The sequence below is a fragment of the Pseudophryne corroboree genome, chromosome 6 (genome assembly GCF_028390025.1).
Source record: "Pseudophryne corroboree isolate aPseCor3 chromosome 6, aPseCor3.hap2, whole genome shotgun sequence".
NCBI classification, from domain to species: Eukaryota; Metazoa; Chordata; class Amphibia; order Anura; family Myobatrachidae; genus Pseudophryne; species Pseudophryne corroboree.
Window position 1 is genome coordinate 182,781,547 of NC_086449.1, and position 12,110 is coordinate 182,793,656.

Consider the following 12,110-nt stretch of genomic DNA (forward strand, 5'->3'; position numbering starts at 1 on the left):
TCTCCCATCTACATCTCTGACCTTATCTCCCTTTACTCTCCCACCCGTCCTCTTCGCTCTGCTAATGCACGCCGACTCTCCTGTCTTCTGATTACTTCCTCCCACTCCTATCTCCAAGATTTTTCACGTGCTGCTCCCTTTCTCTGGAATTCTTTACCTCTCCCCCTCAGACTCTCCACCTCTCTACAAAACTTCAAACGGACTCTTAAGACCCATTTCTTTACCAAACCTAGCCAAATCTCAACCTAACCCTCTGTTCCACGCTCTCTATGTACCCCATCTGTGTCACCCCTGTCTGTCTACCCCTCCCCTTTAGAATGTAAGCTCTCACGAGTAGGGCCCTCTTCCCTCATGTGCTTATGCTTTTCTTACTTTAATAATCCTCAACTGCCCAGATCCCGCAGTTTTTTGGCCACCTGGAACTTATCTCTATGTTTACTGGTGTAGTTATGCTTAGTTGCCCTGTACTTGTCCTATATTGTCTTCAACTGTAAGTCACTGTTTTCCTGTTTTGATTATGTGCATATGTACTCTGTAATTGGGCGCTGCGGAACCCTTGTGGCGCCATATAAATAAAGGATAATAATAATAATAATACCATTGAAATTCAAATGTTCCATGCAAATAGGAGATCAAGGAATTTGGCAGAAAGACACTGAAGCTTTACATTCAAGGTTACAATTGAAAACCAAAGTTAAAAAAAAAAAATTAAGAATTGAATAAACAGACCTTCATATGGAATCAGTGCTGTATGGCATCCAAATGTGCCACAGACAGGGGCAACATCTCACTCACTCTCTCTCAGAGGAAAGTGTTACATAATATATAGCACACGATATAAATCCGTATAGTACACATTAATGTGCCTGAAATCTGCCACTCTATGCCTGTGTAGAGTATAACTGTAACGGGTATATGCAGGTGCCAGATTATGTCACGCACATCACCATATTCAAGATTTCTGTTAAGGAACGTACAACGTACGTACAAAGTAAAAAAAAAAAAAAAAAAGCAGCTTTACCAGATGCTGTCTGATGTTTATGAATTCATAAAATTTTAAAGAACTGCAGCACCTACAGTGTGATATTCCTGGCCAGCCTCAATTGTATTTCTGCATCCTTAGGTGGGTACAAATTCTCCATACCTGGACCTACCAACTTCTACTGTGCTGTACTGTACTTACTTTATTAACTACTATGTTTTCCTTCTGTTATCAATGTTGCTATTCCAAGGCTTTTGGGTACACAGTAGTTTTTGTCTTCCCACCTCCATTTTAGTCAGTTATGTCAGGTCATTGACTTATGGTTAATTTTTGTCAGTTATTACAGTTTATTAAAGTTTTCATCCAAATACAACCAGTGGAAGGCCTGGTAGAGGCTCACCGGGTCAAAATTCTGCCTGGTGAACACCAACGGGAGGTCCGACCAGGACCTCAACCCCCTAGTATGACTTCTGTGATCCAATGTTACCACTCTGTGAAGTTTTCATCCAAATCCATCCAATGGAAGGCTTTGAACAGGTTTCCCAGGTCAAATTTCTGCCCAGTGTACACCAACGGGAAGTCCAAACCCCCCAAAAAACCTGGCCAGAAGCGAACTGGACCACCTCACGTTGGTTTCATCCCAATCGGTGCATGGGTGTCTAAATGCATAAGCAGACAGACAGTTCAATGAATTTTATATAGATGATAAATTAACTTATTGCATCATTCCCCTATAGTCATGTTTAATGCAATTAAGTTGTTTCCTAGTTAAACGGCATTATAATCGGGAGATTCTTGTGCTGTTCCAGCAAGTACTGTATATGCTCTGCAGTTCCAGCTGCTGAATGTTTGCCATCAATTTCCTGGAATAGTCTGTGCCCAGAGGCACAGTGTTTCCTGATGTATGGCACCAGTGCACCGTCCAATATGTTGGACATGAAGAACATTTTGTTCATGGCACCTTAGAATGCAAAACGTGTTCCTGAACCTTGATAAGATATTGCACACCACACTTGAACTTTCAGGGCAATGGCTGGTTTTATTGACCATAGTTTTCTAGTCTGGAAAGTACATCTTGTAATCATCAATGAAGATTAGCTCTTCCAAATCGGAGCATCTTGCTTTGTCTGAAGAATTTTTTTCCATGTTGGCTCTTAACCACATATCACACTAATACTGTTTCAGACAACGGCTTAGAATAGTATTTTTTTTATTTAATAACATTAAAAACATATTTTTAGAACAATACTTAGACATTTCAGTGGAAGACAATGGTCACTCGGTGACTAGAACCCCCCCCCCCCCCCCGCTCACCGTTTGGCCATATGCCTCCATTATAGCAATACCCCCCCCCCCCCCCCCCCTCAAGTAGCAATAAACCCCCCCCAAAAAAAAATCATCTAATGGACAGCATTAACCACACCCCCATATACCCCCACTTCTTTACACTTTGGGGGAGATTCAAATGTTTGAAAAGTCGGTTGGGAGTCTGTTTTTTTCCTATCTAACAGACAGGAAAAAACAGACTCCCAACCGACTTTTCAAACATTTGAATCTCCCCCTATGACTCTAACCCGATGAGCCCATGGTATAATTATACATTCGCTGTACAGTCTCCTTTCGCAATACTATAATTCCTTTCCAATGGTATTCTGTACGAAATCAGATAACATCCCACCACTTGCAAGTGCTTTCTACCCTGTAGTGTGATAATAAAACAGATCCTAACTTTCCAGTTATAGTAATATAAACTATCAAATTGAAATACTGCCTGATAGTATTAACCACCAGTACCCACATGCTGTGCATTCTACCTAGCTCTATAATAAATAGATCACAACTTTCCATTAACATTACAGCAATCTGTCAAATGGAAGCACTACCCAGTAGGGCAACAGTTCAAGAGAATGAGAAACAACTTGATATGACATTTCAATAGCGTTCTGGTGAGGCATGTAACAGAATGCAAGCTTCTTTCCCCATGCAGTAGAATGGAGTACATGAATCGTATTACCATGGAAATGTATAAATACTTTTGTAATGACAGTTACATCAATATCAGTATGCATTTACATAACAATATTAACAATAAGAGTAAGAAATAAAGGGAAAAAATACCTGACTTCTCTATGCTTCTATCTAAGGCTCCTACGCATCTTCTATATTAGTCATAAAGACATTTTCTTAATCACATTTCTCATAGGACCCTTTAGCATTTTCTTATATCAATCTACTCTTTTTGTTTGGTTTCATCCCTGCAATAAATAAAGACAGTGGAACCTTTTTAAGAAACACTCTTGAAATGATCTACTAAATGCCTTGGCCTTGCCCCCTAAACCTGCCACTTTGGGGTAGATATATGAAGCAGTGAAAAGAGTCAGTGAGGAAATTGCCCATGGCAACCAATCAACTGCTGCTTATAATTGTACACTTTATAAATGCCTTAAAGCTGATTGGTTGCCATGGGCAACTTCTCCACTGGCACACTTCTTCACTGCTTCATGAATAGACCCCATTATTCCTAGGTGGCAGGGCTGCTGGCTCTAGGAAATAGAGCTTTACCCAGAGCAGCTCCGCAGGCTCGTGGTGGCTCTCCAGCAGCCGTTCCAGGCACCCCATAAGCCACATGCAGCTGCTGTGGTGCAGTGACAGTGATGTCGCCATGGTTCTGCACCCTATGCAACACCCCTAGTTACTGCCCTGTTAGAAGTCCTGCCTGAATCAGACCTTTCTGAATGATTGCAGGTATTGTAAACGCAGTACAGCAAGCACTTTGTTTCATCTGTACTGCACTGAGTGCTACCATGGCAGCACAACAAGCACAAACACTGAAACAGCAAGTAATAATAAAGTAGTGAATCAGGAAAAGATTTCATAATACAACCAACATCTTCAGTTTGGGTAACACAATCAACTTTAAGGAACACAAAGCTACAGTACCATGAATGACCCAAATAATGCCTCATGCGCTTTCCTCACAGAACACCCAAATGTTTACACATCCTGATTTAGCCCAACAGGCTACAGTAGGTTGCAGAGTCCAACAGAGATAAATGGCAGCATGTTATACTGGGGTCTTAGAGGGACATCTAGACTACCATTACGAGCTCTACTGGCATGCCACAGTCAAACACTCCCTACATCTAACCAAAGCCACCAAACTCCACCTTCCACTCGTAATGAAACAACGTCTGCCTTTATGACATCTGCACTATCCGATCGTTCCTCGAGCCTAGCCCTGCATAATTCTCCTCCAACACAAACTTCTAACTATTGCACATTTTATTTGGTGTAAAGGGCAGGAATTCACCAATAACTAAATATTCTGTCATCAGTGTGTTCATAGAAGATCCTTGACTTGGTTTGAGTACCAGGTGATTGTGTTTTCTCTTGTGTGATTAGCAAGCAGACTACAGTTATTGTCTTATTCAGCTGCTGCAGCAGTAGTAGTAGAATCCTGGATGCTGTGCATGCCACATGTTTCACATGCTCTAAGCTCACCTGGGGGCTTGTCTCATGACACATCCTTGTTGGTAAGATTGCCTTTAACGGAAGCTTGAACAAGAGATCATTGCCAGATATGGCGTTACACATGAGTGTATGATAATGCCCCTGCCTGTCCTTACAGCTGTGTGCGCTGAATTACAACCACTGTCTGGGCACTCTGGCAAGCTTATTGTATGCTGCCTGCGTACCCCAACGCTGCTTAGTTTCTGCTGCCGTACCAACCGCTAGCTGTGCACCTGGAGTCTGCTTAATGTTTGCTACCTGGACTGTCTGTTGCCTGTGTAGCTGGACTCTGATCATCATCTGCTTGGACAGACCACTGCCTGAGAACACCTATTTCACATGGATATACTCCTGCTGTGGTGACTGACTCTATGCTGTCTAATCGGGTGGTCTTCAGTATGCCGACTGACGGAATCCCGGCGCACAGTATACCGGTGCCGGGATCCCGACAGCCGGCATATCGACACTTATTCTCCCTTGTGGGGGTCCACGACCCCCCTGGAGGGAGAATACGCGCGCCACCGTGCCTGTAGCGTGGCGAGCCCGCAAGGGGCTCATTTGCGCTAGCCACACTGTCGGTAAGCCAGCAGTCGGGCTCCCGGCACCGGTATGCTGGTCGCCGGGAGCCCGACCGCCGGCATATCGTAGTGAACCCGTCTAATCCTGTGCCTCCTGGTTGTTGGTCTGTCTCCTGCATATCATCATCTAGTACTTTAGGTTAATCATGTGATATTACCTATTTTGCTGCTCCTATCTGTAACAAGCACCTGATATATTACCCCTGCCTTGAGTTTAAAGCTAGGTCCACACCTGACTGACATGTCGGCAGGTCCACCGTCATGCCAACAGAGTGGCCGATTCAGGTAAGTATACACACACTTACCGAACAGCCACTCAACGTGTTGCTTAAGATACCCTGCTGGATGAGCATTTGAATTTGTCCGCCCAGCTGTGACGTCAGCCCCCTGCAGCAAGTGTACAGGTGAGTCGGCAGACAACCTGTACACACATATATATTGGTAGATGCTCAATTAGCTTAGTGATATCATTCAGGTGCTCGAAAGGGAGGGGTATTTCTGAGCAAGAAAAAAAGGCATTTGTTTCCCCCAGCACCCTGAATGATAACAGTAACCAGATATAAATTCCACATAATAATAGAATTCAGAGATCTTCGTTTCACATATTTGCGCAAATGTGTGGTTAAGCCCCAAAGCCGCATCAAGGCGTCTCTGTATATTTGGGGTCCCTAGCGCTATATCTAGGTGCAGGGTGTGGCACCCCAAAACACCAGCATAAGCCAGAAAGCTCAGCGTAGCATACCAGTGAAAAAAACTATAGTGTTAATAAATTAGTATTTAGGAAGCCGAAGCTATAGAGAGGGTGATACAAACATGAAATGTAATTAAAATAGAGAAATAGTGTTAAAAAATTAATAAGTGAAAAGTGTTAATAGAATGTAAAGGTATGCCACACTAAAGTCATCCAGCTCAGCCAGTCGAGAGGCACCACACCTCACACCTCCATTGCCCCAATCTGGGTCTAATATTAACCAGCAAGGAGCCACATGATAATGGCTCCTTATTACAATATGTCTAAGCTAAGAGCTACCTACCTTGCGGCTTTGAGGCTTAACCACACATTTGCGCAAATATGTGTAACGAAGATCTCTGAATTCTATTATTATGTGGGATTTATATCTGGTTACTGTTATCATTCAGGGTGCTGGGGGAAACCAATTGCCTTTTTTTCTTAACCTGTACAATCAGCCAGATGCGCTGATATATCTGAAGATATACTGGTCATCGGCTGTGCTGTACAGCTGACGCGACATGTCTGTGAACGCCATTCCCAGACATATTCGGGGTACACACCTGGGCTTGCGATATATCGGCCGTTTGATTGAATGGGACGATATATCGGCCAGGGTGTACCCAGCTTAAGCCATGTGGACAACCAAATACTAGCAAACACATAGGGGTAAATGTACTAAGATGGGAGTTCTATTTAAGATGGGATGTTGCCCATAGCAACCAATCAGATTCTCCTAATTTATCTAGCACCTTCTAGAAGATAATACCTGGAATCTGATTGGTTGCTATGGGCAACATCCCATCTTAAATAGAACTCCCACATTAGTAACTTTACCCCATAGTGTTTCACGGGAAGGGGGGTTGCAGTAGTTGATGAGCTTGTCAAGATCAGTTCTGGTAACTAATAAACTCACATATTTATTATACTTAAACACAATTAATTTATGAAGGTATGAGTTGAGAGAGTGATTGTATAAATTGTTACTTCATTTTACACCCCTCTTGCAGCTCCCATGTCATGCCTATTTCTTTTATCTGTATGTTTATTTTATATTCCATTCTTGATTTGTTGTTGAGCCCTTTGTGTCACTCTGAGGATGTATTTATGTGTGTGCTGTATACACACACATGCACTCACCCGTGCTGAAGCACAGTGAGCATGACGGCAGATGGCGTGGCCTGGTTCGCACTGCAAATGCACAATTGCATAGGACACATTATCATCGTTTGCACCTGCTATGAGGCAAGTGTGACTACACACTAATGAATAGGTATTGCAGTAAACCAGGCACATGTCCTGCCCATGCAGATTTGGATTCCTCTTCAGATGTATACAGTTCAGAAATACTTGCGTCCACTATTTTATTGAGTAATTTGCGCCCATTTAGCAATAAACTCTGCACCAGCCCCCCAGTCTTTAAAGTACAGTATATACAGTATAACAGGAGAGAGAGAAAGTACCAATCAGCTCCTAACTGACATTTTTAAAACACAGCCCGTAACATGACAAAAGCTGATTTGTTTCTACTTTATATCTCCAAGGTCTGAAAAATCTTCCCAAAGTCACAAAAATCTGAGTTGTTTACAGCATGCCATAGGGTATCTCTGCTGTCACAGTCCTTTTGCAGAAGACGCCATATACAGTATGATTGCTTGATAATACCAAGAAATATATGGTTGCAATCAGTGTAAGATATGTATACAAACAGCTCTTTTGCGAGGAGCATAATCAGCTTGATTAATTAGCTGTTCAAAAACACTGGCCAGTTTTTATTTTCCGCCTCAGATCGAAATGCCTGTGGACAAGTAGATGGATTTCTATGGAGTCCAGGTTCAGAGTGTGTACCTAGAATCCCTTCTAAGAAAGAATCATTAAGTAGCGTAGTCAGGTGCAGTAATTGTATTGAACTTGGGTCAGAATTTATTTCCAGCCTCGAGGTCTCAGCTTTCTAAAGAATTTTCTTTCTCGGCCATAAGCATTTGTAACCACCATTCTTCTGTCTAAGTTCTATTGTGCGTCATGTGTCCACAGAAACGAGTCACTCGGCTAACCCTCCTGGAAAAATGAAAGTAGAAATTGGAAAACTGGGTTGACCACACCATGACTCTCTTTATCTCTATTGAGAACTGCAATGATCATCTTTTTTTTTTTTTAAGCTATTCTACAATTTGTTATACTTTAGGGGCAAAGGTTAAAACTCACTGCAAAAACAAATGAAAACAGCATGTTGCGATATCCAAAATGTATGTAACAATATGACCCTTTTTTTGTTCAAAGACCATCGGCAAAAAGGATATAGATGAAGATATATACATGTGTCCTAAGGTAATTTTTTTTTTTTTACTGGCTCGAGCACTTCAATTGGAATTCTCATTTTCCAGCCCATATCACCTGCCTGCCGAGTGAAAATACAATTAGGGTTTTTTTTTATGAAAGGGCCAAAAGGTTTCAAGAGCTAAAACTCATCCTTAAAATACTTTTTTTTCACGCAGCGTATTTTAAACATTCTTGTTTATGTCTCTACCTAAATTTTGTTCTCGGTTATATAGAAGTTCAGTAACATATGAAAACGAAAATGAAGAATTAAAAAACAAAGATTATACATAAAATGGCTGCAAACAAAAGACTGCATTTTGAGAGAAAATGAATGTTAACACATGTGTTAGAAGATTCTCTTTTATGAATTTGGCAATTTGCTTTTATAATTTAAAGGAAATCCTGAATTTATAAAAAAGAAATTAACGGGCAAATGTTCAAAGGTTCTTCTGTTACTTCTCAAAACAAAACACATTTGACCCTGGGCTGTAAGGAATACAGACAATAAAATGTAATGAGAACATATGAAGGAAAAGTATTTTCCTAAAACCTGTTTTTTTTTGTGTTTTTTTTTCATATTGTATAGTATATAAAGAAAGAATAGATTGTTCAGTTTACAACAAATTAACCTACCCAATTGCCCAGTAAATACTAAAACATCAACAAATTGATTTGATATTTAAAATAATAATAATAATAATAAATAATAATAATAATAATAATATTATCTACATGTTCTCCAGAAATCGAAAAAATTTACAGCACATAAGTACACTTCACATAACTGTGCCTACACATTTTAGCACAATATTTTCTAAATGCATTTTGTGGCAAATAAACCTGTACTCTTAATAAACAAAATAAACGAATTAGGGTGTATAACAATAACAGAACACCTATTATTTTATTATTTATTAACAGTTAATAATGCACATATATTCAGCAGGGATGGGTACAAAATACCTACAGTCGGGATTCCACCAGCCAGAATCGAAACACATCTCGGTAAGTATTTTTGCCCTAATCCGTACCCTAACACACCACTCCTGCAGCCTAACCTTAACCGTCCCCCCTTGCAGCCTAACCCTAACCTCCCCCACCCACGCAGTCTAACCCTAACCCTTACCCTAATGCGTAACCCTAACTTACTTAGGGGATGTGACGGGTGACCGTCCGGACCCCACTATCGCATGGGCAAATTTAGGGGTAAAGGCAGTTTCTAGGCATGACATTACTGATCACACCTCATCACAACAAAATGGGGGCAGACTGCCACAGCAGCCCCAACCTACCTGTACCTTTAGGCCATTGCTGTATGCTGCTAGCAGGTGTACAAAATTTCACATCAAAGCAAATATCTCGTAACACAAAATAAGTATTTCTATTATAGAATATCAAATAAAGTTTTAGCATTTTGATGAATAAAACATTTATTTTTCACTTGCTATGTATATATTTTAACTCAACTACTATACTTGAGAACAACTATCTAGCAAAAAAAAATTCCTATTGTTTAACTGATACATAGTTAAGTTACAGTAAGTGTGTCCCTGAGTCCTTTCAAAGCTCCCTTCTGCGATTACTGGATGCTGCTTTTCCAGTACACCCTCTACAGTTCTTGGTATAATTGGGGAACCTGCCTTCTTGGTTTTTGGATTGGGGGGCCCTGATTTCCTGAAATTAGTGGGTTGCACAGCGTTGCAATGCCTTATGAACATCCCATAAACTTGGACGGGGTTTGTCAGAGGATTAATTCAACATGATAAACTCTACTATAAACGTCTCCGCTTCCATATTTTTGGGGGGAGTTTTAGTATAAATTTATTAAGCCGCCATACGGGATGATGATTACAGTGTATCAAGCTGTAGAGTGATCACTATTTGATCCATGGGAAAATGTGGCATCCTAAATGAAGTCTATATGTGAATGATTAAGGCCATGAGGCAGTAAAGAGTACATTCTTGGGGATTAAGAATTCTCCATGCGTTGACGTGCCCATATCACTTTATTACATTTGCAAATCTTTTGGGTTACTGGCAAGAAGACAGGCTTATTTCAACATTCTAAGAGCGATACCAGATAGGGATGAGAACAGTGTTACAGATCTCATCACGACCTGTCCCTCCACCAACTTTTCCAAGAAAAACATAATGAAGGATGCACCCTGTCCCAGCACTGCAATTCTTTTTCCACTTGTGTAGTTAAATGTTACCATGGAGTAACTTACACATAAACGTTAACTGCTGGTTGATTGCTATGATTCTAGTGCAGATTTTATGATGTGTTTGTTTTCTTTAAAAGATTATACTCTACTTCCCAAATTAGAATCCTTTTACTGGACAAAGGGCCTTATTCAGGTTTGTTAGCAAACCAAAATAGCAAGCAATTGGGCAAAACCATGTTAAGGGGGGTACTCACGGTGCGATATTCTAAGCAATCTAACTAGATAGCTTATAATGTCAGCATGATCGCTCCGTGTGTAGCCCCCTCAGCGATGCGCGGCCCCGCACATCGCTATCACTGGTGCTAGATTGGCCTGCATGCAGGCCAATCTAGCGGGTCGCTCACTTCACCCGCTGGGTGAAGCGAGCGGCCCCCCGTCTCCCCCCGCACACATCACGCTGTGCTGAGCAGTGGGAGAGATGTGTGCTGAGCGGTTCGCTCAGCACACATCTCTCCCAAATCGGCCCGTCTAAATGGGCCTTTACACTGCAGGTGGGGCAGATGTAACATGTGCAGAAAGAGTTAGATTTGGGTGGGGAGTATTCAAACTGAAATCTAAATTGCAGTGTAAAACTTAAGCAGTCAGTATCAGTGCCGTAACTAGACATTTTAGCGCTGTGTGCAAGAAACGGCATCGGCGCCCCCCCCCCCCCTTTAACGTAAACTGGCGGCAGTGCGCACCATAGGCGCGTGCAAAATATATAGGGGCGTGGCTTCACGGGAAAGGGGTGTGGCCACAAAATAATACCAGTTCATATAATGGTGCACAGTAGTCTCCATTATTCAAATTACACCGCACAGTAGCGCCACTACACCAGGTAGAGCCGCTTTTTCACATTACGGCAGACAGCGTCCCCTTTTTCCACATTATGGCAGACAGCGTCCCCTTTTTACACATTACGGCAGACAGCATCCCCTCTTTACACATTATGGCAAACAGCATCCCCTTTTTTATACATTACGGCAGACAGTGTCCCCTTTTTTATACATTACGGCAGACAGCGTCCCATTTTTTATACATTACGGCAAACAGCGTCCCCTTTTTACACATTAAGGCAAACAGCGTCCCCTTTTTACACATTACGGCAGACAGCGTCCCCTTTTACACATTACGGCAGACAGCATCCCCCTTTTTGATGAGGGCAGGGATGCTGAAGGGGCAGAAATATGTAGGCTGAGGGGGAGATGCAGGGAGGCTGAGAACAGGGGCGCTGAGGGGGGAGTTACAAGGACGGTGAGGGCAGGGACGCTGAAGGGGAAATAAAGGGAGGATGAAGGTAAGGGCGCTGAGGAGTTACAGGGACGGTGAGGGCAGGGATGCTGAGGTGGAGATACAGGGAGGCTGAGGGGGAAATAAAGAGAGCATGAGGTAGGACTTACAGGGAGGGTGAGGGCAAGGATGCTGAGGGGGGAGTAACAGGGAGGGTGAGGGCAGGGATGCTGAAGGGGAAGATACAGGGAGGGCGAGGGCTGGGACGCTGAGGGGGGAGTAACAGGGAGGCTGAGGAAAGGGGCACTCAGGGGGAGTTACAGGGAGGTTATGGGTGCTGAGGGGGAGATACAGGGACATAGCACTAAAAATATGTTTGCAAGTATACACACATGATAAGTTACAATGTAACTTATCATGTGTATATACTTCCAAACATATTTTATCCGGCACTGAGTTACATACTTGCCTCAAAATCAAACTCCCCCCCCCCCCTTTCCCCCCAGTCCCCAGTCGCAACACATATAACAATTACCTGGCAGGCATCCTAGGACTGA

At 42.3% G+C, this 12,110-nt stretch overlaps 1 long non-coding RNA gene across 2 annotated transcripts in view; it reads right to left on the reverse strand.

Annotated features, from left to right (window-relative positions):
* The window catches only part of LOC134931771 (uncharacterized), a 256,407-nt gene that overhangs the window by 142,318 nt on the left and 101,979 nt on the right, over positions 1-12,110 (reverse strand). For both annotated transcript variants that reach the window (XR_010179171.1, XR_010179170.1), the window contains exon 2: positions 3,101-3,237. This is a non-coding gene — a long non-coding RNA (uncharacterized LOC134931771). The remainder of the gene's footprint in view (positions 1-3,100; positions 3,238-12,110) is intronic.